The sequence below is a fragment of the Puma concolor genome, chromosome E4 (genome assembly GCF_028749965.1).
Source record: "Puma concolor isolate L17-30 chromosome E4, mPumCon1.1.hap2, whole genome shotgun sequence".
NCBI classification, from domain to species: domain Eukaryota; kingdom Metazoa; phylum Chordata; class Mammalia; order Carnivora; family Felidae; genus Puma; species Puma concolor.
The window spans coordinates 36,496,185-36,523,582 of record NC_141683.1 but is presented as its reverse complement, the minus strand read 5'-3'; the positions used below and the strand labels follow the sequence as shown (position 1 = coordinate 36,523,582).

The 27,398-nt window shown below is 45.8% G+C and overlaps 2 long non-coding RNA genes across 2 annotated transcripts; both read left to right on the top strand.

The window, feature by feature from the left end:
• The first annotated feature begins 332 nt into the window (after window positions 1-332).
• LOC147572586 (uncharacterized) lies at window positions 333-24,771 on the top strand. Its single transcript, XR_015245845.1, has 4 exons — window positions 333-2,038; window positions 2,459-2,672; window positions 5,935-6,155; window positions 24,621-24,771. It is a non-coding gene; the product is annotated as an uncharacterized LOC147572586 (long non-coding RNA).
• LOC147572587 (uncharacterized) lies at window positions 14,277-16,562 on the top strand. The gene is made up of 2 exons (XR_015246026.1): window positions 14,277-15,235; window positions 15,290-16,562. It is a non-coding gene; the product is annotated as an uncharacterized LOC147572587 (long non-coding RNA).
• Window positions 24,772-27,398: the final 2,627 nt, after the last annotated feature.

Below are 27,398 nucleotides of genomic sequence, written 5' to 3'. Positions count from 1 at the left end.
CTCGACTGGGAAGAATCAAGGGCAGGGGGCAATTCAAGGCATGGCACTGGGGTCATCAGGAGGCTCGCCCATTCACACATCTGGCAAGCTGTGGGCTGGGACCTCAGTGGGTTGTCAGCCAGAACACCCACACGTGGCCACTCCACACGCTTGAGCTGCCTCACAGCATGGCGGCCTCAGTCTTTTGCATGGCTCGGAGTTCAGGGCTCTCAGTGCAAGTGCCCCAGGGAAAAAAGAAACTGCAAGGCCTTTTGCCATGTGGCTTTAGAAGTCATGGAACATCTCTTCTGCCACACTCAGTTGATTGCAAGCGAGTCAGAAACCTGCCCAGGTTCAAGGGGAAGGGACATCCCAGGGAAGATTGTGTGTGTTTCTGAGACACGTTTAAAACCCTCCAGAGTAGCCTATGCAGCCAAGTCCAAACTAGGCTTCAGGTGAGTCTCCATCAGCTTCCCTGTAAGGAGCTCCTTTATCTTCAATTCTTGGACCCTGAGGTACTTTGGAGGTGATCATGGGGAAGTTACTTAAGCGCTTCTTGGTTCCTTGGCCATGGTTGAATTTGAAAGCGGCAGAACTTCCGTGGGAAGCCCTCTTTCCCTTTGTTCTTTCTCCAACCTGTGACCCTCCCCCATTGTCTGACCACTGCACCCAGCCTCTGTTTTGACAGCTGTCTTGCGGGTCCCCGGGAGTGGTCTGGCACCCTCTTGTATGTCCTTGCAGAATGACTTGCATGCTGATGATGTGTGCCTGGCTCAGCACAGACATCTCCCTTCAATACCTCCGTACCAAGCCCTTGCCTTACCACGCTTTCTGCCTGAAGTTGTTCCCCGCCACCCCCCCCCCCCATGGGGAGAAAGACTCGTGAGCATGTTCCAGAAGGCATCGATTGGCCTGCCCTGCCTAGCACAAGGCACTTGCTCAGTCAATGATTGGTGAATAAGTTAACCCTGGCTTGCATGTGCTCTAGATGACTCCCAGGGTCTGATTCCAGCCTGAGTCACCAGAGGATTCGTGGGGACTAGAGCAAAGGAGAGACTTGCATGTTGCCAGAAGGGAGGTAGTTCGATATATGTGGGGTGCCGCTGTGCCCGTGTGTTTCGGAGGGACCGGGAGTGGGTGACGATGGTCCTGTGGCACGGTATTGCAGGCTGGGGCCAGGACTTGACACGTTGGCATTACCTGGCTTCTGCACATCCGCCCTTTATGATCCCCAGTACTTGGAAACTTTTCTGGACACACTGAGAAGACTCTCCAAGAGCCAGGCTACCTGTCAAGTTTCCAGGGCCTCCGAACCCTGCTGCCTCTTCTTTTCCTCCCCAGATTGTGTGGATAAAGCACCAGAATCTCTCTGGGGAAGCCTGACCTCACTTGAAAAAGGACCTTTTTGAGAGAGGTGTATGTGTTGGTGGGGCCGGGAGGTGCCTAGACTTGTAGGGACCTGTATCGATGAGAGAAATGACAAAAATAATCTTCTACTCAGTCAATCCAGCTAAAGATGCTGCAGTCCCAGGGAAACGTTTAGGAAGGATCTGCTTTTGTGTTTCTCATTTGTGAAAAGCAACAACAACAAACAAACAAAGGAAAAGACTCCCAGGCTTCCTGCGGTGAGGGAGCTATGGGTCCTCCCGGGAGAAAGGGCTGCAGACTGACTGAAGGAGTCCTCATTGTGGGGGAAGCGAGCTTGCTTCTTTTTCTTTCTTTTCCATTCCCTGTGCAGACTCACAGCCCTGTGCACTTAATTCTCCATGCCTGTGCATCAGCATTGCAGTAGACTTTTCCATATGCTCCTTCCACTCTGAACAACAGCATGGATTGTTATTTCCAACCTACTGAGGAAAGAACCGAGGCTCAGAGAAGTGAACTAAGTTGCCCAGAACGTATTGCCGATAAGTGGATGAACCCGATTGTTTATTTATTTGATGAACATACTAAGTTATGCATTGAGCTACGGAGAGAACAAAGATGAATAAAATGTGTTGGTTCTGGCCAAGAAGAAATTCAGCGTAGGAGCGGAAGATAGCAATTATACAACAATATGGTAAGTGCAATGACAGCCGTACATGGGGCATGAGGCTAAGTACCAAGAGGGGCATCTAATGCAGCTGGGGATGTGCAGGGTGGACTTCCTGGAGGAGGTGGTGTTTGAACTGCGGACGATAAGCGGGAGGTAGTTCCGTGAAGAGAGGCCGGGGGGTGGGGCAGAGCATTCCAGAAAGCGGAGGCAGCACAATCGAGGCGTGGAACTGCAAAACAGCAAGGCAGGTGGAACTATTAACGAGTTCCATGTTGCACTAAGGTTGGTCCAACTGGGCTTTATCTAACTTCGAAATGCAAGCCCTCTTCCGCTGTGCTGGACCTCTTTAACTGGTTCATTTTGGAGGTCGTGGCTCGTATGGTACTTCCTGGGGGCTTTGGGTACCCAGTTTTTACTTTTAAAAGTCCCTTGTGTAATTAACAGAGTGTGAGAGGCGTTTCCTGGCACTTCTCCACCGTGACTTCTCAGCAGGGCTTCGGGGGGAACCAGGAGGTGGCCGTGCCAAAGGCTTTTGACTGAGGGAAAGTCAACCCACCGCCCAGGGTGCCATGACTGCCCCACGGCATCTCAGAAGAAGTAGGCCAAAGATCATCAGGAAACAGTGGCTTCTGGGTTCACTGCCGCAAAGCAAGCTATGGTGAGTCAGAAGGAAGCAAAACTTACCTGCACCAACAAACAGGTCTGGTGGGCAGCAGATAAAGATATTACCTCAGAGAAAGACCAGAGCTGAAAATGGGCAAGGCCTAACTGTGCCAAAGATCCGCTGTGTCCTTTCTTTTTTCTTTTTCTTTTTCTTTCTTTTTTTTTTTTTTTGGTAACCATGGTAGGGGCGATGTGGGTGGTGTGGGGGAGGCGTCTGATACGTGCATTTACATTTCCAGCCCCTAAATAAACACAACCTGTTCTTACGGCTGCCCCCAAACTGTTCTCACCCTGTGGCTTTTTGATACACTTCCTCATGGGCTCACTGGGGAGGATGTGAGGATACAGACTCTTGGGGTTCCATCAGGAAATCCCTTATCCCACAACCCAGGCCTCATGCAAACAGGTGGAGCTTCTGTCCTGCTGTGCGAAGTTCCTAGGAAGGACAGTTGTGGCCTGTCAAGTTAAGGTGATCTTTATAAGAAGCCCTTTCTGGTAGGGGACCCGGAGTCAGAGCACGGGGCGCCGGGAGCAACCTTTGTCATTTTATGCGTCAGGAAACTGAGTGGAAGCTGAGTCTTACTTTGCCAAAAGTCAGTCTGACATTAGACATAGAACCTGGGTAAAGTCCAGTCTCTTGACTCAAAGCCTACTGCTCTCTGCACAATGGCTTGCCCCTCACCCCCATGTCGCTCTTCTGCCTGCTGTCACAAAGTCTAAAGTACTGTTTAGTTATCTTTTAAAAATTTTTTATTATTATTTTTAAAATTTTTTCATAATTAAATAATTTTCTTATAATGTAATTCATTGTCAAATTGGTTTCCATACATCACCCAGTGCTCATCCCAACAGGGGCCCTCCTCAATGCCCATCACCCACTTTCCCCTCCCTCCCGCCCCCCATCAGCCTTCAGTTTGTTCTCTGTAATTCAAGAGTCTATTATGGTTTTCCTCCTTCCCTCTCTATAACTCCCCCCAACCCCTCTTTCCTTCCCCCGTGGTTCTCTGTTAAGTTTCTCAGGATCCACATTTGAGTGAAAACATATGGCATCTGTCTTTCTCTGCCTGACTTATTTCACTCAGCATAATACCTTCCAGTTCCATCCACATTGCTGCAAATGTTGCCAGATTTCATTCTTTCTCATTGCCACGTAGTGTCCCATTGTGTGTATAAACCACATCTTCTTTATCCATTCGTCAGTTGATGGACATTTAGGCTCTTTCCATAATTTGGCTCTTGTTGAAAGAGCTGCTATAAACATTGGGGTACAAGTGCCCCTATGCATCAGCACTCCTGTATCCCTTGGGTAAATTCCTAGCAGTGCTATTGCTGGGTCATAGGGTAGCTCTATTTTTAATTTTTTGAGGCACCTCCACACTGTTTTCCAGAGTGGCTGTTCCAATTTGCATTCCCACCAACAGTGCAAGAGGGTTCCCGTTTCTCCACATCCTCTCCAGCATCTAGAGTCTCCTGATTTGTTCATTTTAGCCACTCTGACCGGCATGATAGTTATCTTTTTTTTAAAAAAATATTTATTTTTAGGGGCGCCTGGGTGGCGCAGTCGGTTAAGCGTCCGACTTCAGCCAGGTCACGATCTCGCGGTCCGTGAGTTCGAGCCCCGCGTCGGGCTCTGGGCGGATGGCTCGGAGCCTGGAGCCTGTTTCTGATTCTGTGTCTCCCTCTCTCTCTGCCCCTCCCCCGTTCATGCTCTGTCTCTCTCTGTCCCAAAAATTAAAAAAAATAAAAAATAAAAAAAAAATAAAAAAAAATAAAAAAATAAAAAAATATTTATTTTTGAGAGAGAGACAGAGTGTGAGTGGGGGAGGGGCAGAGAGAGAGGGAGACACAGAATCCATAGCAGGCTCCAACTCCTAGCTGTCAGCACAGAGCCTGTCGCGGGGCTTGAACTCATGAACCATGAGATCATGACCTGACCTGAGGTCAGATGCTTAACTGACTGAGCCACTGGGGCGCCCCTTAGTTATCTTCTAAATGAGCATTGCTGTTTATTTACCTTTTGTTTACTGAAGGAAGCCACTTAAAAGGCCATCTTTTATTGCTATTTGTAGGTTCAGTGCCCATCACACGCCAAAAGTGTCCCTGTAGTATTTCTACCCTGGAATGCACAAACAGAGACCCCCCTGAGAGCTGAGATTTGGTGGATCATTTCGATTTAAATGGGACCTCACATTTAACAGGTCTTCTTGTCCATTATCTTGCCTGGCCCTGTTCAAATACAGCTATATTTTCTGGGTTACTTCGGCATTCATAATTCTTGACAGGAAAATCCTCCCATCGAATCATTGCTTTATTTCTTTGTTTCAGGAGATTATCTAGCGTGTCTAATAGAGCAACAAGTCATGTCCCGTGGCTCCAGGTCTGCTATTCCATAGCATACCGAAATCAACCACAAGACCATGCCTCCCACTTCACCCAAGTCAAGGGGAGAGGTGGGGCCCCTCTCTGCTCTCTGTGGAGGTGGAATCTATGACCAAATGTATGTGTACTTTCTTGATTTCTCCAGGGCTCTCCAGAGAGGTAGCATTCCTGGATGATGGGGGTTCAGAGAAAATTGAGATTAACTTTCCATGAAGCAACAAAAGCTCAAATCTAAGAAAGAATTGTCCAGCTGGGAGTCGCTGGAATATTGATGGAATATCACTTCTTGCTATTTAATTCATTCATCTGGGATAGAAAAGACATCTCTTGGGGATGATTCAGGTCAGTGATGTCCAAGTATTTTTAGTATGGAGGCACATTTTCATCTAAAAACATTTATAGACCTGCAGATAAAGGTACTCACATTTGAGAAATGCATTGATAGAACAAATGCTTAATGGCAGGGGCCATCACCTTTAAAGTAATTTGAATGCTGGTAATCACAACCTTTTTAATATACTATCCCAAAGTTGAGTTACTGCTTTCCTTCTGCAACTCTCTGTGCCTGTCTTCACCACTGGACCAGAAATACCTACCACAGGGGCAGAGTTGGTTTGACTTGTCCACCATCTGTTGTATATTTCAGCACCCAGCACAGTTCCCAGCACAAAGCAGGCACCTTCTGTATATTTGTAGACTGAATGAATAAATACAATAGAAGTGTCAGAGTATATGTACATGAGTCATACTATTTAGCCAGTCCGTAGGTACTGATTCATGCAAATATGGCGCCCCCAACTATGGGAGCCCACAGACCGGAAACTGTGGATTCAGATTTACATCTTTGCATCCAGTATTTTGTTCCCTTTTCCCCACAGGGAGTTTATGTTCAGTAGACCACAACCACCTGGACAAATGATAACTACAGGTGGGAGTCTGTGCTAGTTGACCTCCCGAAGTCCCTTCCAAAATGGTAGGTCCATGAAGAGGACAGAGTGCACCGTTCAGAAAGGCTGGAACTTCCCAACACCCACGGAGAGAGGGACATTGATGACAGCTTCTTTCAAGAGCCAGTTTCTTACATTTGTAGGAGCAAAAGGTAAGCTAATCTCTGTGAACCTCCAGGTAGTCTGGTTGTTATTTCAACCCCAAACAGGCTTGCAAACGTTCTTTGCCCATTTCCTCTGTCAACCGATTTGTGTGGAGTGTTGATAACTGAAGTGACACCCAGTAAACACTCTTTGTCTTATAAGATGTTGACTGGAGTGGAGACATGTAGGGAAATGTAGGAGTTGAAAGAAAGAGTGCTGGGTTAAAAAAAAATGTGTGTGCATACATCTTCATAGAGTGTGTGCATTACTATTTAAATGCTGACATCTCTCTTCCTTCTTTAGAAAACAGCCTTTTGTCTTGATTCTCCCTGCACCTTTCCATCCTCTCCAAACAAAGAGAGAGTGATGTTCCAGGTGTGAACACATCAGGGAGGTTTCCTGCTTGGGATTCAGAAATTCACAGCCCTGAGGAAATGAGTAAAAGAGAGGACAGAACAAGAGAGATGAAAAACAGAATCTTCACCACCTGCTATTTAGTGATTAGCTCCCAGATAAGGAAGGCGAAGACACATTCCAGAAGCTCAGGACTTGCCCAGACGGAAACTCAGAGTAAAGAGGGGCTCGGAGGGAAATGAAGCCAGAAGTGGGAGGGGACAGCTGAGCCACTGAAACACTGTCTATCAATTCTGTCTCAAAGCCTCCCCTTTTCACGCAGCCCTTATAAACTTCAGTCCCTCCCTTCACCCTCTCTCTCATTCACCCCACCTTACCTGCTTTGGCTTATGGGAAGGAATCTTGTCCAGATGGACTCTTTCGCTAAATAACTGTGTGACCCGGGGCAAATCACTTCTTAGATTTTGGTCCAGTGGCTGCTATCTCTTGACTTGCAGTAGCTTAATTGAAAGCAGAAGAAGAGAGGTCACAATAACACCCAGCCCACTGAACAGAAGATCCCCCACGATGCCACAAAGCTGGCAGGGGGAGCCCTGGTGAGTGTGCAGGTAGGCCGCCTACGTTCTAGTTCTTACCTGTGTGCACACCAGGTTGCTGGACGAACCCCACGAGGAGAAGCAAGTGCTTATTCATGCCCTCCTGAGGACCAGGCTGCCCAGTTGAGGTGTTTTCCGTCTCAGTAGACACGGGTGAAAACAATTTCTCCACAGCCTACCTTTCTGCAGCGGGCACCTGTGGCCACCGGCCTGACCCCAGGTTTGGAGCCCCGGGGGCAGGGTGCTGTATACCTGTCTGGGGTGCATAGCCTCTTCCCTCATTAGCCTTTTCTGCTCCCTTTGTTCTGCTCCCTTGTTGTTATAACAGCGTCTTGTCCTTGACAACAGCCATGTGTTCAATTTTTCCAACACGGTGAGGTCAGCACATCGGCTTTTAGCCTCTAGAGCAGGTAAGAGCCACCGAGCCTTGACAGATACAAGAGCAAGTTACTAATTCACCCGGATTTTCATTTTGCACAGCTCCCATAAAAAATAAATGTGGAGCCATGGACAATTATGCTATAGTAGAAAATACATACGCTGACGATTAAACACTGGAAATCACTAGCTTCAAAATTCCTCCAAAAATACAGTCCCAGATGTCACGCAAACTCCAATCAAACACGGGCTATAAAAATCAAACCGTAGACATCGCCTTATGAAGTGTTCGCAGATGTAACAGGAGTAGAAATTCTCACAGCTCAGAAAAGCAAGATTTATGCTTTTTTCCTGTTTTTTTTTTTTTTTTTGAGGAGGGGGATGGGGAATTTTGCATCCGACTGTTCATTTCAATATGTAATTTGCCTCAAAGAGTTTCTGACTTAATTTATTTTCTCACCAACCTAAACCAATTCAAAAAAAAACGTTTACTGAAACCCGAACAATGTACTTTTGGTTGACGAGTGCTAATAGGTGCAATGTTACCCCCGTCAACTTATAAGATCACCTACTGAGCTTGGAGCTAAACAGGAAAAAGTAAATTGAACTGGAGTTTGAATCTTTTTCCTTCTAAAGTCTCTGCCATAGTTGGACAAGCACAGTGCTTAGAGAGAGATGAATTGCATTGTGGGAACTTCTTTATTAAAAAACAGATTTTTCGGGGCGCCTGGGTGGCGCAGTCGGTTAAGCGTCCGACTTCAGCCAGGTCACGATCTCACGGTCCGTGAGTTCGAGCCCCGCGTCGGGCTCTGGGCTGATGGCTCGGAGCCTGGAGCCTGTTTCCGATTCTGTGTCTCCCTCTCTCTCTGCCCCTCCCCCGTTCATGCTCTGTCTCTCTCTGTCCCAAAAATAAATAAACGTTGAAAAAAAAATTAAAAAAAACAAACAGATTTTTCTTTTTTTTTCAAGTCGGAAGATGTTCACGTATTTAAAATTTTTTTTAATGTTTATTTTTGAGAGAGAGACACACACAGAGCACGAGTGGGGGAGAGGCAGAAAGAGAGGGAGACACAGCATCAGAAGCAGGCTCCAGGCTCTGAGCTGTCAGCACAGAGTCTGATGGGGGGTTCGAACCCACAGACCGCGAGATCATGACCTGAGCCGAAGTCGGATACTTTACCGGCTGAGCCACCCAGGCGCCCCTGGAAGCTGTTCACATCTTAATGTTGGAGGCACCTCTAATGCAAAGGGGATATATGTGTATGAAAAAAAAAATAAGCGTTGTGGAAAAAGTCTCTTTTTTTCAAGACTTCTTTACTAGATCTTGGGCTAAATAAGTCTTTCCAGTGAAAACTGACAAGTATAATCATTTCTGGACTCTTTTATCTTTCCCAGGAAGAGACCAGCCTCTCTTCCATCTTGGATTCCACGGATAGGTAGATTCCCTTGAGCAACTTGTCAACATCGTGAGAGATTTTGTGGGAGCGTCTAATAGGAGGAGATGGGAGGGTGTGAGCGAGCGTACGTGGGCATGCACACTCCCAGCGTGGGCGCGTGCAGTGCCAATGATGGCGTATCACCGCTGTGTGAAAATTCCACGCCAGCTCTTTGAATAGGTCGGACAATTTGCTCCAAACACGTGGCCCAACGTCGTCTTCTTTCTCCTCTTGACTTGTAGTTAACTAAGAGAATGTGGCCCTTAGCGTATCCCAGACTTCACCAGCCGGTATCAAAGATCATCTTCTTCCTCCCTCCGCGTGCAGCCTACTTCTGGTTTTCTGTAAAGGACAGCCAGAGTTCAACTGATCTCTTTTCATTTAGTTGCTCCCTTACACAGTAGAGAACAACCAAGCACCAGCTCCGTACACGAGGCAGCCTTGCAGGTGCTGAAGGTGCCTAAGAGAACAGGACAGAGAAGGACAGGTCACAATAATGACCGCGGAGGTGGAAAGCCAGAAACGCGCAGGTGCGGGGCGCGATGGGGACAGGGACGTTGGCAAAGTGCTGTCTGAGAAGGGGCTGTGTGAAGACGGGCAGGTGGTGCAAGGCGGGGATGCTGTGTGCGGACGAAGCGGGGAAGGTATAGCACTTCACTCGGGGGGACAAGCTGAGCGCTGAACTTGTTTAAGTGAGCTGTCCCCTCACTACATTCTCACGGAGGTTATTCTCGACCCAGTTGTAAATACCAAATGGGCAAGTGGGAAGACACTCTCTGGTAGGGGTGGATATGAAGTTCTGTGATACTTTATCAAAGGAAACGGAAGTGTCGCTTTCCTTACACTGGAGGGCTTTGCAGGGGAGGTTGAAAAACTATAGCGCTGTAACCCCACCTTTGCCCGTCATAGATTGGGTACCTTTGGGGAAGTCCCTTCCCCTCTCTGACTCCAGTTACTTCCGGAAATGATGTTGTATTGGGTGATATTAAATTCCCTTCCAGGGAAGACAGTCTCGGAGTCCTTTGAGAACAGAAGCTAGACTTGCATTTCCCTGCTTGAGAATGTCCTATGAATATGGACTCACTAGGATGTTCAAAGCCAAGACCTCATTAAAAATAAGCATATGAACTGGAGTTACACCTGACTGACTCCTCCTGGAGTCCAAAGGAGCCGTGTTCAGGCACCTGGCATCTTTTAATCTTGATTTGATCTGTGTTATGGCATAGTTAGTAGGGAGCCCCCTTCAACAGGCAACCAATAGAGAGAGCTCTATGGAGAGGTCAGATCTCCCAAGGCACAATGAGATGTGGCATCCTGTCCCTATGCAACTGTGTGCAAAAGGGCAGGTCTGATGGCAGAGAGAGGCCAGATAGGGGTCCCAGGGCCTTAGCCTTTAATAATAGATGATCCTTTCTAGTACAGGTCTTTGGTTCAAGGCAGCCTTTTACCATGATCCCTTGACTTACTGGCTGAAAGTAGCCTTCTTTAAATCTTGCTGTAATGAGCAGAGAATGCCACGGCTATCTTTCCTCTCTTGGGGCTGCTGTATGGGGTTTTATAAGTTCGGGGTGGACAACATCTCAAGGCCCAGCAAAGGTAGAGGATGAAGTAATATTATTCACATGTGTTTTGAGCATTCTTACTATATGGAAGAAGGTATCTAGAGAGACACATAGGGTATTAGATGTAGTCTTTGACCTCAAAGAACCTCCTCCATGTAGACCCATAGGTAGATACCTAACACTCACACGGGTCAGAGAGAAGGGAGTGATGGATATAATGATGGGGGGGTGGTGGTGGCCAAGCTGATACTTTGACTCAGTCCTTACCACACTTGGAATAATTACGACTTTAAAGGTCAGAGAAAGGGGCAAGGAAAGGTATTCCCATCCAGGGGAACAGAACGAGTAAAAGCTAGGCACGGCATAGAACTCCCAGGAAGACCATCAATTTATCTGGACTTTGAGGGGAGAGACCCCCAGAAGTTTCAATTTAAACTCCAAGAACTTGATGCAAAGGAAGCCAGAGCTCTGCCCTGTTTGGCATGCAGCTACTTTTGGTCCTGGTGTTTCCAGTCCCCGTTCCAGGAGTACAGCACCCTCCTGTCCTCCTATCTGTCCTGCCTCCCTTCCCCCACCACACACACAACAAACCTACCAGGAGGATAAGGCTGTGGTTTTCAGTAGCTAAACTTGCATCATCTATAGTCAGGGAAATATTTTAAAATTCCATCCATTTTGACATCCTGATGATTTGCCGTAGAGTTGGAAATCAACTGTAATCTCAGAATTCTTCCTTGTTTCCTTGCTGTGATTTCTAAATGGCATTTCTGCCTCACCTTCCTCTATCCAGATAAGCTTTATCTGTCTTTGGAAACTTTGGAAAGCTTTACAAGTCTTTGAACACAAGTCTTTGGAAACTTCCTTTTTCCTCCCTGATTTCAGTCTCCGGATCTTCTACAAAGACAGTCAACTGCCTGTAATCCTCATCTTCCAGATGCCTCTGAGAAACAAAACCACACGCTTCCCGTAGCCACACATTGGTCTGGTCATTCACACATCACCGTGGCTTTCTCTCACCCTAATCCTCCCTTGTCATTCCCATCGATAACTTTGCAACTCCAAATGTGCCAGCCAACTGACTCATACTTACTCTTGATAAGTATTTGATGATCACGCAGAATTGTACCAGCTAGTTATTTTCTGGCCTCTTTAGCTTATAGTCCTTGTACTCCTAATCTTAACGGTGGCAATGTTGCTAGTTAAGCAAACTAGTCTTTTATTATCATGGTCTTGGTCACATAGAAACAATGATGGTAGCAGTTGATCATGCAGTGATCACGCACTGCTTTTATAGAAGACTGTCACCTCCCCAACGCTCAAGGCAACCTTTGAAACAAGTGATCCCATTTTACCAATGAGGAAATTGAGGCCTAGGGAGATTGAGGGACTTGTTTAAGGCCACTCTGTTAAGAGATAGGAAGGGTTCAGGGGCGCCTGGGTGGCTCAGTCGGTTAGGCGTCCAACTTCAGCTCAGGTCACGATCTCGCGGTCCGTGAGTTCGAGCCCCGCGTCGGGCTCTGGGCTGATGGCTCGGAGCCTGGAGCCTGCTTCCGATGCTGTGTCTCCCTCTCTCTCTGCCCCTCCCCCGTTCATGCTCTGTCTCTCTCTGTCCCAAAAATAAATAAACATTAAAAAAAAAACTAGGGGCGCCTGGGTGGCGCAGTCGGTTAAGCGTCCGACTTCAGCCAGGTCACGATCTCGCGGTCCGTGAGTTCGAGCCCCGCGTCAGGCTCTGGGCTGATGGCTCGGAGCCTGGAGCCTGTTTCCGATTCTGTGTCTCCCTCTCTCTCTGCCCCTCCCCCGTTCATGCTCTGTCTCTCTCTGTCCCAAAAATAAATAAACGTTGAAAAAAAAAAATTAAAAAAAAAAAAAAACTAAAAAAAAAAAGAGATAGGAAGGGTTCAAACTCAGGGCGGTTGAATAGATTTGGTGGTTCTTGGGCTATAAAACAGGCTCAGAATTCTGTCCTGGACCTCCTATACTTCCTGGAGACCTGGCAGACCAGAGGTTCTCAAACACCAGTGGGTTTTAGCATTACCGGGAGGCTTGTATAAAATGCAGACTCTCCCCCTCCCCTGTATACATTCTGATTCGGATATGATGGGGCCCTAGAATTTGCCTCATTCCTACGGACTCCTGATGGCTTCGATGTGGGAGCACGTGCAGAGAAATTGCTGAGCAAAGTGAAGAAGCTGGAGTCTAGTAGCCTAAAATATGCCCTCTTTTGCATTTACCCTTCATTGTATGCAAATTTAAGTTCATTCAGGGAAAGACAGTTTGTATTCTGCTTTCGTTCTTATAAAATATCATTTTAATCTTATGTTAAATGGCTGCATTTCTGGAAGACCATTTCATCCCAAAGAGAATTTCATTTCTGATCATTTCAGATAAGTCTCTTATTTTAATGCTCCTTTTCCTTCTTTTAATATGACATCATAATCCTCTTTGCATCTAGATTTTGTGTTATATTGGTGTTTTTTCATGGAATATTGCCAGGGCTGACATAAATGATGGAGTTGTCAGAATTGTATTCTAAATGAAAGTAAAATTCAAATAAGGACCCAAATGGAAAATATCCCTATAAATATTTGAAAAGATTTCTCTCTCTCTCTCTCTCTTTGTAGTTTTTTTTTTCCTTTAAGCAAAGGGAAATGTTGATTTACATAGGTATCTTAGGGGATACATTTTTTGTTATATGTACCATCTTAAGTAATATTCAGCTAAATTCTGCTTGTCACAACTCCAATAGAGGTCAGAACACTCGATAAAAAAAATAAGTCCAGTTTGATTTCCTTATGTAAATGTTTTATCTAGGTATGTCCATTATGCCAAACTTAATGGTTCTAAAAACCACTCCAGACCCGTCTAATTTAATTTAATTCTCCCCGATCAAAAAATACAAACCCAACTATTTGAAAGACAGGGATTAGCTCTACTTCTACCACTAAAGGAAAGGAGAAAGGCATTAAAGCGATGAAATCTCAGACAGAGCCTCAATATTGGTCTCATCTTCCCTAAGTTTGATCTTGTGTATAGTACATAGAGTGAGATTTGGTATGAAAATACGCATTTGTAAGGCCCAAGAAAAGTGGAACAAATCATCCGTATTCATCTCTTCTTTGGTGGGAATTTCCCTCTCCTTGGGGTCAGTGCAAAGGGCTGAGCTTAGTTCTCTCAAGATTTCAGATCATTGTCCCATCGCCATATTTTCTCACGAGCTATAGCTTTGGCCTCTTGCGCAAGATGCCATATTTTACAAGAATATCTTCTTTCCACGGAGCAAAATGTAAACTCTGTCTTTGCATATTCAACCCTGTCTTGAAAAACACCTAAAAAAAACCCCCTGGGGTTTGGCCAAGGCATTCCAAGCTCCTGCACAGCCTAATGGGAAAGGTCTTCTGGTCATTCACAATCTTGCTTATACCCATACTTGATTTTCATCCCTACCTGGGCTTTTAAACCATCTGGTAGCTCTGCGTAGCATACCTTCTGCCCATCCCTCCCACTTGCTGGCTTCATTGGTGATGAGCTGCTGTAGGACGTTCTGTATTTTCATCTCTTCTGGGAGCAGAGTTCTTCCAGCCCCAGGCAGGAAACAGGGCAGAGGTCAATGAAGGCTCTTAGCGTATGGGTACCTGGCTAAGCTGTGGGAGCAGCGGAGGACGGGCTCTCCCCCTTGTGAAAACGATGATGCTCTAGTGAGAGGTAACGGGTCTAACAATAGAAACAGCTCCTATTCTTTGAACACCTGCTCTGTGCCACATCACTGGCGCTAGATCAGTTCACAGATGCCTTAAGTTTCATCCTCACAAAAGCCGGAGGAGTTACGTGCTGTTATTCCCATTTTGCAGATGAGGAAATTTGGGCTCTCAGTGCTCTGGCCCCCAGTGAAGATGTGTCAGTGTTGGCATTTGATCCCTGGTCTTTCTGGTGTCAGCGCCTCTTCACCTTGTATGCTACACTGGCTGAAAATATAAATAATAGTCGATGACTGCAGCCCAGGAAAGATCAACAGAAGAAGACATTCATCTCCAGGGTTGGAGGGATTAAACCAGAAGCTGGAAGGCTTTATCCATTCCGGTGCGGCAGTGCCTCTCCTTTTAATGACTTCCCCCTTGCAGGCGGAATTCTCCGGAAGAATGCTGTTGACAGCCTTCAATGCATCATAAATAACATCCCAGGTGCTCCAACTATCAGCTTCAGTCACACTCCTCTAGAGAGCTTTGCAAAAGCCTTCAGTGTTAACCCCCTTTCTACCGGCGCTCCTTCCCATTCCCCGCCCCTCCCTCATTTTGCGCCCACTCTCGTTTGCCCATATTTGATGATTGCTTTGAAGTGCTCTTAAATATTTTTGGTAAGCAGTTTTTTGCTCAGATGAGTGTCACCTCCACAGAGCCAGGATCCATTGCTTCTGGGTAGTTAGTATCTAACAATTCTGCAAACATTTTTTTTTTCTTTGTTTTTCAGTGGGATAGAGAGTTCACTTAAACTGCAGGTTCCTGAAAGGCTGGGTTGTGTGGGTTTTGTTTGCTTGTTTGTCTTCTCCTTGGTCCCTGGCTGAACAAGGCTCAGCACAGGTGCTCATAGAAGTTTGATGAGCTAAACCAAATATGGAGGCAATTGTCTTAATCTCTGTGTTGAGGGAATCTAGATTGATATATCTATAAATGACCCTCACATAAGTTACATTTTAGTGAAGAAAGGCAAGTGTGGAGATCAATTAATATAAGTTTACACATTGGGTGCCTGGTTGGCTCAGCCAGTTAAGCATCTGTCTCCTGATTTCGGCTCAGGCCATGATCCCATGGTGGGTGAGTTTGAGCCCCTCGTTGGGCTCTGTGCTCACAGCGTGGAGCTTGCTTGGTGTTCTCTATCTCGTCTCTCTCTGCCCCTTCCCCACTCTCACCCACAAGACCTCATCTCTCTGTCTCTCAAAATAAACAATAGATAAACATTAAAAAAGAGATAAATTTACATATAACATAGTGCAGAACAAGATAAAGTATCGTAAGAGGGATAACAAGTACCAGGGCACTTCAGAGATTGGAGAGACCTTCTCCACTTATCTAAATGGGGGTATGAAAGAGCTTTAGTTGGTCACCAAACTAATCACAACTCTTACGCCTGGCACTGGGGAGGTGCCGGGTTGTTGTTCTTGATAGTGGTGATGGATGTAAGGCATGGAGAAATCTCCTACTTTATACTGTCCTGGCATAAAGAAATATTTTTTATAATAAATTCATTCTTCTTGCAATTGTAATGAAAAAGAAAGGACTTCTTGATGAAGGCAGCATGGGACCGAGTTTGGAAAACTCTATGGATGGGCTGAGGGGTGGGAAAAGAATTCCAGGCTGAGGAGACACATCACAAGGAAAACCACAGAGGCAGGCACACATTGAAAAGATTCAGGGAGCCAGTCTAAGAAGGCTTGACTCGAGTGCGGGACCTGGGCAGGGACATAGTGGTAGACAAGGCCAGAAATGAAAGTTAGGGCCATGATGTGAGGGTCAAAGACGCCAGCACTGAAATCATCTGGCCGTGAAAGCTCTGGAGCCTTCTGAGCTGAGTAAGGCAAGATCATGCCCAAGTTTTAGAGGAGTCATCCTGGATCTTGCTCAGGACTTGGATGTGTGCTAAAGGAACCCTTCATGACCCTAACAGCCCTGTCAAGGGCTGACATCTGCTGCATATGCCAGCCCATCCAGTCCTACAGCCCCAAACAGTGTGACGGCTGGTGGGTCTTCCAAGAGCTATTACCAGAAGAGAAGGGAGATGATAGGCATCTTCAGACCATCCCTAAAATCACCCATAGCTTCTCTTCTCCTCTCCTCATCATGGGAAGTCAAGGTGGACAGTTCCAGAGGTTATTCTTTACTTCAATAAAATAAAGCTTTCTTAAATATTTATATTCTTGCCCTTCTCCTCCCTATTCCTTTCCTTTCTATTTATGTCTCACATATAAACACATACACACATGCTCAACATATTCATTCACTCACTCTTCCCCCTATTACCTTGGTTCTATTGGGAGCAATGAGGACAAAAACTCAACTAATTCCTATGAAATATCCATCTACTGCTTTAGTCAATAGCAGGTTTTTTTTTTTTATCTGTCAGCGTTCTCCATCAGCCACTTCCTGTGGTTTGAATCATTTTCTTTTCATTTCCATCTGTTCCATGCTATCCAGTATGAAGGCCCAACGTGCCCTCTTCTTGCTTTTAAAAACATTTTTTTTGACTCTGAAATGAAAATTGATTACCTGTTCCTTGAGCCTAAGTCCTTCAATAATGCATTTCTTTTAGTGTTCAAAATATTTCCAAGTATTTGTTTGAGCAATCTGTCCAATAGAGACTTTTTAAGCAAAGAAAACCTAATGGCAAAAAGAGTTCTCTCCATGAATATCATTCTATTGTTGGACAAGACTCTGAAGGTCTTCGTGATGGTAAATTTTATATGTCAATTTGGCTAAACCATGGTACACAGATATTTGCTCAGACATACCTGGATGTTGCTGTGAAGGTGTTTTATAGAAGAGATCAGCATTTCTTCTTCTTTTTAAAAATGTTATTTATTTTTGAGAGAGAGAGAGAGAGAGAATCTGAAGCGGGCTCTGCACTGATGGCGGAGAGCCTAACATGGGGCTCAAACTCATGAATTGTGATATCATGACCCGAGCTGAAGCCGGGTGCTTAACAGACTGAGCCACCCAAGAGCACTGAGGAGAGCAACATTAGTCAGTAGACTTTGAGTAAAGCAGATCATACTCCATAATGTGGAGTATATGTGGGCCTTATCTCATCAGTTGACTATCTTAAGAAAAAGGCTGACTTCTCCTGAGGAACAGAGAATTCTCCAAGCAGTGGCAGATGGCCTTTGGACTCAAAGTACAACACAACTCTTCCCTGGATCTCCAGCCGCAGACCTACCCTGTGGAATTTGTACTTGGCAGCCTCCACAACTTGATGAGCCAATTCCTTACCATAAATGCATCTCTGTCTCTCTCTCTCTGTGTTTCATATATATATATATATATATATATATATGAATATATGTATATACACATTATATATATACACACATTATATATATGTGTGTATATATATAATATATTATATACATACATATATATATATATATATATATATATATATCCTATTGGCTGTGTTTCTCTGGAGAACCCTGACTGATACAGTCTTCATATCCATAGTCATCCAGCAAGATCACCATTTCTTCTTCCACCCCGGAAATACTTATAGGCTATCCACAAAGTGCCAATAAGGCAGATCTTTAAATTGACAATACCCTCTCTACATCCCCCATCTGTTTCCCTGCTTGAAAACCTATATACACGAGAACCCCAGCTATCACCCCACTTTCACTTTGTTTCCTATCTTTTTCTTTGATCTTGCAGTTGGTGGAGGGAAGCACTTTGGCCTCCATGACTGAGAAAACAGACATGGCAACTTGGAAGTCACCTGTCTTCTAGTTGAAAACTTCACCATTTCTATGATCTTACCTGCATGGGTCCTAGTTAACAGCACTTTACTCATCTTCATTTCTCCCTGCAAATTCTCTCCAAATTCACTATTTGACTTTATTGGGACCTTCACTTTGATCTAGCGAGGAAACAGATGGGATTACACGGTATCTCCGGGATGAAGTCAAGTAAGTCAGGCATTGCCAAGATTTCCACAGAAATCTGTTCCTGGGTAGAGGTATGTCAACCTTAACCATAGCAGTCATTCGCATTTATCCTGCAAATGAGACATGAGAGGCTATATTGACAATCCCCCAATACTCATCCCCCCAATTTTAATAAGCAGCAGAACCTCTGAGTTTCATCTGGGTACGTGGACACTAGGAGTAAAAATGAGATCTTCCAGCCCCGCTTTGCATGGAGATGTGGCCAGATGACTAAGTTCTGGCCAACGGACTAGGAGAGGGAGGGTTATGTAGAACTTTCAAGAAATATCCTTTTTTTTTTTTTTTAAAGTTTATTTACTTTGAGAGAGAGAGAGAGAGAAAGAGCAGGGGAGGGGCAGAGAGAGAGAGAGGGAGAGAAAGAATCCCAAGCAGGCTCCACACTGTCTGTGCAGAGCCCAACATGGGGTTCGAACTCATGAACCATGAGGTCGTGACCTGAGCCAAAATCCAGAATTGGGATGCTCAGCCGACTGAGCCACCCAGGCATCCCCTAAGAGGCTTAAAAGAGGCATAGTGCATTCCCCTTCTGCCTAACGGCTGGACTTTGAACAAAGTCCCTGGACCTTGCAAAGCCATCTTGAAGTGTGTGGTGTTAAGTATGTGTTACAGAAAGGTAGAGCAACCTGAGGAAAGGAGCCTGGATTCCGGATGGGTTGTGGAACCATCGTACCAGTGGCAAATTGCTTGCATCTGAATCACTTTTTTCTCGTTTGCATCTTGTTTAAGGCACTTGGGGTTTTAGGGTGTCACTTGTAGCCGAATCCAATATAATTGACCCGGCGGGTTCAAATATTCCCATTTAAAGGAGGAGGAAATTGAGGCACAAGGAGGTTCGAGAACTTGCGTAACACTGCACGGGGAGCAAATTGTTAACTGGTGGATCCTGGTACTCGCTCATTCCAAAGCCTACCGCGGAATCTCTTCCTGCTAGCGAATGCGGGCCGCTAAAGTGAACTTCTGATCTTCTCTCCCGGTCTGCTGATTCTTCTAAGCATGTGTAGTCTGGTTGAGCTGCCACTGTCTGTAAAGAGGTTCAGAGGTGCCTCACTGTCCTGAGAGACGTTTGAAAAAAAACCTCTGTACTCCTGAGCATTCAGGGAGCCTGTAGAGATTTATCCCCTAGCTTTTTGATATGTTTGCCAGGTAGCGCCTTCTTAAAATGCAGAGTAGTGTGGGTATCTTGCACATCCTGTCAGACCACTAAGCCTGCCTGTCCAAACAAATCTACTCTGCTGTGACTTTATTCCCCTGGCATGTCCATACACAGGCTTCTCCCAGTGGGGCTTGGGGCCCAAGCATGTTTGAGAAATTGAATGGCAGCAGGTTTTCCTGCCAAGACCACAGCACACGTCCCTGGAAACAAGGAAAGGGACAGACTTACTGTGAACGCCTGGCTTCTGTGTGGATCTTCTGCCAGAGGATTCCAGAAACTTTCTTTAGATACAGAGACCCTCAAAGTCCTTCAGATGCTCAACAACAGTCTTTGCCACAGTTTAAAACACAATCCCAACAGAGAAAAAAAACGTGTCTGCTTTTTTGCTTGTGTGTACTTACAGGGGTCCCATATACTGGCTTTGATCTAGTTTACTGTGTGACCTTGAAGAGAGACAACATGTTGTGTTGAAAAGCACAGGTTGAGATTCTGAAAGCCTTTCTGGTAGTTTTAACTGCCACACTATCTAGTTCAGTCTTGGACAAGTCACTTAACCTCTCTGAGCCTCTCAGTTCCAAGGTGGGAGTTCATTCATTCATTTACCTCCCTGGGCATGCATGAATGCATCCATCCATCCATCCATCCATCCAATTCAGTGTTTTTTAAATGTGCACTTTTCTGGGTTCTGGGCATACCAATAGGAATAAGACATGGCTTTCCCACCCAAAGAGTTGATCTCCTACCTGACAGTGTTATCATAAATGTCAAATAGTTAATAAATACAATGGTACCTGAGAAAGCATAAAACTGTACATGACGTAAGTTATTTTTTAAGTCACAACTTTGGTATTGCCCCTCCTCCAGGGTGGGAACCCCAAAGTATGCCAAAAGGAGTCAATGGAAAGGTGGGCATAAAATTAATGAACTGGCTACCGGGGCCACCAGCAAGAGGCAGATCATAGATGAGTATTCAAATGGTGAATGTGGAACCATCCTAGGAAAAATATGGACTGAGAAACACCTTGAAACTCTCCCTCCTCAGGGCCCTTGCCTGAGCTCGGTATCTAATGGGAGCCACAGGTCACAGACTTCTATCCTTATGATTGGAAGATGCCTCTGTCAGCCAGGAGAGAAATTTCATATTTTATTGAAAGCATTTTGCAGCGAGAAATACCCCCCCCCTTTTTTTTTTCCAGTGCCAGCATAATTTAACTATGATTTAATAGCTTCTTTCATTTACTTGTTAAATTATGCCTCTCCATCACCTTCCCTTTGGGTTTTCCCGCCTTTTGGTCCTACAACCTCCCATTATTTATTAATGCCCCATAATACATGATCGAGGCAGGCAGAAAGCAGCCATTTCACAATGATTTAGGAGGCTCCTGGCAGCGAAACAACAAGAACAGAAGCATATGTTCTGAGAGTCTCCCCTGTACTTGCCTTTTTGGAACAGAGTTGGTTAGTTGTTAGCCATCAACTACGTGGGTCCTCCCCTCTCCTCCCCTGCCCACCCCCCTGGCCGTTTTCCTGTCCTGAGCAAATTCAAAATACTTGGCTCAAAATGACTGGTGAGTCACAGCTCATGTTTTTTCCAAGTGCCAACTGCCAGAATGAGCATGCTTCTCCACGTTAGGCTTAACCTGAAAAGACACTAAAAGGTAATTTGGCTTTCCCTCCAAGGGAGGAGTCCTGGGTGGGATGAGGAAATTCCAGATAATTTGAATCCTTAGGGACTCGGTTCTTGCAAGGAAGGTTGAAACAAACTAGGGAGGTGGTCCTTGCATCCCCCACCATCTTTTTCCGGGAATAACTCGGACGGTGTCTACTCAGGGAATGACTCTCACAGGGAATAGAGTTGGGACAAGCATATTCCAAGTGCAAGTGGGGAAACAGGGGTGTTTTAGCGCTCACTCAAGAATATAGGTTGGGTCATATCTGAACCTGATCACCGTTCTGCTTCCCTCGGGCATTTGTGAATTTGTGAGAGGCACATTCATCCACTTCCCCATCTAAGTTTCTTTTGCCCCGTCTCTTCTTTTGTGCTTTGGACTAGACTAGCACTGATTCTGTGATTCAGTGGATGACATATGGAGGTTCTACAAACCAGGGAGATGGTCACACTAGGTGCCAGAGGCAGAATGACACCTGGAGAAGTGCCATGACGAATCCAACATCATACAGTTGAAAAATAACAGAGCCAGAATTACAGCCAAGTTTTCTATATGATGGTAAACTTTTATTGAGCTAGACTAGTGTTTACTCTTTTGGAGATAATATATATTCAAGCTTTTAGCACCATGCCTGGTATTTAATGCAGGTTTGCCTTCCTTTACTACAGACCGTCAAAACTGAACGTAGTGCTTAATAGGAGGGGCAGTGTTGTATGTGGATAGATCCTTGGAGTGAGAGAGCTGTGACCATTGGCCAACCTTGGATGATTTGCATTGCCTCTATGGGCTTCAGTCTTCTTCTCCGTAAAATTTAGGAGGTGGGGTTTGATAGTCTTTGAGATACTTTCTCGTTGCAACTTTGTTCTTGCAACTGCCTTATTGGCACTGTGAGTTCATTAGAGCCTAGAGCGAGATTCTAGAGTCTAGGGAATGAGCTGCCCATAGTGCAAGAAGCTCAAAGCACTTGGGGCTTCCTGATTGTTACATTGCGTGACAGTGAATCAAAGCAGGGGGATTTCTTCTACTTCTTGGCTGTCCAGACTCTTACTTCTCTCCAGGTTCTAGATGCCACTTGGCGTATACTGCATTGTGTCCCCACTGGTTCCCTTTCCAGCTTTTGGAGAAGCCTGATTACACTAAAGGCTGGGCATGCTTGTGACTCCTCCTTCATCCTTGAGTACACTCACCCTCCAGATGGCAGTAAGAGCCTCGGAGTCTGGGGAATTGCCCCCTGGAGACATGTTCTGACTTTCCCCTGGGGCCCAGGCAGCCATTCCCCATCTGGTAGTCTAGAATTAAAGCCCGAGGACAGGAGAAGAGAGCTGAGCTAAAATAACAACGGGAATAGCAATCCTGGTCCCTCTGTCCCTCCACGATATTACCTTCTGCTCCCTGCCCTGCCTTGCAGAGGGTGGCAGATGAAGTCAGTCTGCCTAGGGACTGGAGCTTGGCTTTCTTTAGCTCACCCTATGTTCTATTCTTTGCAGCAAGCCCGACTTTGTGGTGACCTCCGCAATCCCAACATTTGCATTTCTGCAATGCCCCAGGTTTGCAATGACACGCTCCATTCCTCCAGAAGTTTTCATTCCCGTGGCGCCAAGGCTGGGAAACTTCAGAGGCCCAGGCTGTTCTGTAGCTAACGTCAACGTGGAATCTGCCTAAGCCTTGACTAATGTATTCTTTGCATTATTAAACACAGATTAAATATATATGGATATTTAAATGTAATGTGTTATTTTCCTAAATCTCGCTCTACTCGATGTTCCTTTGACTTACGCCTTTTCATTGCTCATAATTGTCTCAGGGATCATGAATTACAGGCAGGAAGGAGCTGGAGCTCCCTCAGCACCAAAGACTTTGCCGTCCCATTACATTTGCCCAAGCGATGCAGCCTAGAAAATTCTTGCTGGGGTTCTGCACATGGGAATGTATTTTTTTTTTCCTTCCTAGACAGAGCTTATTCCTCACCAATGATTCAAAAGCTAAGGCGGCCGTGCGGGTTTGTTTTTGTGGTGCCAGAGAGGGTTGTCCGGGGCAAGTCACCGAACAACAAATTCAGACAGAGTCAGAGTCTGTGGTTTCAGGCTGGTGGCACCTCCATCCACTTTCCATGAGCTGTAGAGCCTGTTACTTGTCCTCTATGGGTTCTCAGAGGGCCCCAGAGGATTCTGAGTGTTTTTCTTCTTTAATAACCTAGTTTATTAGGTTCCTGCTCGATACCCCAGTCCTAAACTGTCCACGAAAGTGTGTCTGAAGCAGAGCCTATCTAAATCACCCCATGCCTACACGATCCAGGCCCCCTTCTGGAAGGGCCTGGATGAGGGGATTGGTCTTGATTATCCGCACGGTCTTTGCCTGCTCTAACAGCCTGCGGTGCTCCGTGCTTCTGGGGGACCAGAAGGGGAAACAGAGATATTGTTCTCAGTCTCCAGTTTAGACATGTGGTCATTTTTTTCTGCTCTCCCTAACTCATGCTCCCCTCTGGGTCTTGGCTAAAGATTTTCTATCCGATGCCAATCAGTCAACTGATCAGGAGATTTTGCCAATGTGCCCTGTGTTTCTCTGTATGAGAGGATTAGAGTATAAGCCTTTGGTGTTCTGGAGTTAGTTCATAGTAACCAGCACGAGCTGATTGTAGGCATTTCCTCCGGACTCCTCATGCTGGCACCTTAAAATCAACCACTGTGGGAGTATTGATACCATAGACATTGGCAAAAGCTAGAATATAGGGCTTTCTCCCCCCCTCTGGAGAACTGGTTATTAAAGTTGTAATCTTACCACTACAACAAGCTCCCTGAGGGCACTGACCAGTACCCACAGCTCTCTTTATATATTACTAAACACATACTGAAGTTTACTGAACGCTTTGTAAAGACGAGCAACAGAAGCCATGGCAAGCCACAGATCTTCCAGTTTGACTGTAAATGAGCTATAATCTCCGTTAAGTACTACAGTCTGCTAACCTTGCCTCCTTCCTATAGTATTCGATTATTTCCTGTATTTTCCCACTTGGGAGACATGTTGGATCCCACCATCCATGTTTCTCTGAAATGGATTCTCCCTCTCCTGGGTATGCTAAACAGACCTCCCTGAATCAGGAATTGTCTTCTACCTGCCTCTGGACCTAGGACAATTATTGATAATATCCTTCTTCCAATAGGAGAGTGACCAGAGCAAGGTGACCTAGGCTTGTCTCATAGGGATAAAAAGGAGATGATGGAATTATTGGGGAGGGAGGGGGATACTTGGCTGGAATGACTCCAGCAGACAGGTCACTTGCCAGCTGGACCCACAAAAACCCCAAAGAAGGAAGGGAAAAGGTGATGTTCAATGTTTGCAAGGTCCAAGCTTCACTTGGTTTGTCAAACAGTTAGAGGCGCAGGATGCTCATGTTTCTTGTGCCAAGGGAGGACCTTGGTTATCCTCCCTAAAGGCCTCGTCTGGAGCCTGAAACCGAGCAGGCATTCAACAAACATTTATTCGATTAGTGAATAATTTCATGGGCCATCCATGGTTCTCAAGACTTAGAAAATGAATATAGCCTGTGGTGGGGACAGGGAGGGTGGCAGGGGAATTCATTCTTTCCTGAACCCTGCTTCTGTCCTCTTGCCCTAGTCAGGGTGGTGACCGGGACCCTCAGAGGAGAGGAGGTGGTATGCAAGATGTGAGGGTGCAAGAAGAGAGAAAATCCTGGGCGGAAGAGACGCTGGGCCTTCGCGAGCGTGGCACCTTCTGACTTCAAGGAGCCTTTCAACAAAAGTGTCTACAGCTCAGGTAAGCAGGGAGTTAAGGTTGGAGGAGAATGGAATTTTCCTTGTGGTCGTACAGACTTGTTTTAACCGCAGGAATGAACACAAGATTCAACTTGTTTCCTCAGCTATTGTCTGGAACTCTTTTTCCCTCCAGCCGCCGGCAGCTGGAGGTTTTAATGTGACATTTTTCTAAGTATTATGATTGCTCTCTGGCCTTCTCTTTATAGGCTTTTTGCTTCTCTCCTTGCAGGCCCTCACCCCCCTGGCCTCTGAACGCTTTCCAATGAGCAAGTGCTCCCCTTTCTGCCTACCAGCCAGGGGAGGACATCTGGGCTTGGTTTATTTACTTGTTAAAGACGCGCGTCTCCTCTCCTTCCTGGACCCCCACCCTACAACTCCTCCTTGAAACCACAAACCACCACCTTCCCACTTCCCAAATCCCAAAGCACCACGTGGAGGTGTGTGCAGGAGGCTAAGCTCAGTTCCTGTGCTGCTTGAACCATCCTAACAAGTGTTTTTCAACAGCTTCATCAACACAGGGAAAAGATAGGCACGTTCGTTCTCAATTAATTACCATTGCCCGGTCCAAGTGTGAAATGCCTTCCAAGCCTTCCTTAGATCTTATTCTACGGATCTTGCTTTAGATTTTCTAGTCCGTGTGTGCCTCCCTGTATGAGTGCCTACCCAAACCCACACATCTTCATTCATTCACCTTTAACTGAAGGGGAGCTCAGAAAAGTGACCCCAAAACCGATCGACAAGATGGAAGTCCGGGAGATGGAGTATTTTTCAGACTGTCTTCCTCGACTGCCCGACGATCTCGCTGTACCTACTTCGCTCAAGCAAGCTGGAAGCTTGGGGCCTGCCTTCTCCCTGCTGGTATTACAGTGGAAAACCACTCCTGCAGACAATTCTGTTTTTCTATTTTGTTTTAAAGCAGCATTAGAGAGACTGAGGCAGATTTCTTTCCAAAGCATCCCCCTTTCGGCGAGGTGCAAAAAGGTTACACCAAAAGCCAAACTTTGGTTTCAAATATGAGACACCTTTATTGTAATTATAATCATAGTGATTCAGTGTGTTTGGGATTTAATTATTTGGAATTAGAATGGAAAAAAAAAAAAGACATCCTGTAATTACCATTGAACTTATCTTGAGGCATAAATCTAATAATTAAATACTTTCAGATTTCATTCAGTGAGTAATTAAAATTTAAAAAATACTGTGGATCCTTTTCCACCTCTGCAAGGAAAGTTCTAAAATTATCAGCGGATTTCAGTGGAAAGGTCCGGATATTATTGTGTATAAAGCACAGTTCTTAAGAAAATTATCATTTTAGTTATTTATAGTCCTTTTCCCCGGTGATCAGGGTGTTTGAGCAGGTGAGAAATGACTGAGTGAGGAGTTAGATCTGAATGAAAAATACTTCCTTCAAGAAAGATAGCTCCCTGAGCAGGAGCTTCATTTTTATTGTGGGCAAGGAGAAGGAAACAGGTACTGTGCAATTTGTATGAGAACGGAGTTTTGTTCTCTGATCAGTTTTGGCAACAAATCGCGGTCCATATGCTTTCCCCTCCTGGAAGCCGAGCGCGGGAGCGAGCCTTGGCAGGAGCAGCTGGTGGTAAAATCCAAGGGAAAGGCTGGGTAGAGGGTGTGCTTTAGGGTAGACTCTTGCTTGGGAATAGGCCACAAATGGGACCACAGCAGACGCATCAGCTCTGGATGGGGAAGGGGAGGAGCTGGCTGATGTGGGGGAACCTTCTGCTTGCGCCGCACTGTCTCTTTAAGCTGAATTGTAAGCGCGCTGCCCAGCTCTCGGCTCCCCTCCTCCCAAGGGCACACGAGGCATTGGCATTGTTAGCAGGAAGGGAATAGGGGCTCAGACCCCTCTCCTGGATCTGCTGCACGGCCCTCAGGCGTCTCACCCCAAGTGTTCAAACCCCTGGGGCATTCCATCGCCAGCGAGGCCCCTGTGAAATGCTGCTTTCCTGGGATGGCCACCACCTCAAACAAAGACCACCACAGCTGAGTGGTGCCAGTGACCTTGGACTTACAGAGGAAAATTGGGAGTAGGTTCAGGAAGAGACTGGAGCTCAGGGGGAGTACCGACAACAACAGCAATAGTAACCGTAATGGTAACAGCACACAGACACTTTACTCATGCTTCACCAATTTAACCTTTACACCCGCCCTGCAAGGGAGGTACTGAGACCCAAGAGGTAGAGCAGTTAGTCACATGTGGTCAACAAGGAGGCCAGATTTGCTATCACCCATTGCAGAATACGGCAGGGTTCTCAAATGGGGTGCTCCCAGAAGCACCGTAGAGCTTCAAAAATTAAGACGTGTGGCTTTTCCTCCAAATATACCAGAGACTAGTTAACGACAGTACAACCGAGAAGGTAAAGTTTGATTTTTGGAGCCAGACGCCCTGGGTTTGTTTATTACCTGGTAAACCTTGGCAAATTGGTAAGCCTTACTGAATCTGAATTCCTCATCTGTGAAATGGGCATAATTGATGTACCTGCATCGTACGGTTATGGGAGAGAGATAATACATACAAATTGTTTAATATAGTGACTGGCATTCGGCCCATGCTCAGTAAACTCAAGCTACTAGTCATTGTTTTGTAAGAATTTTGTTAAACCTTG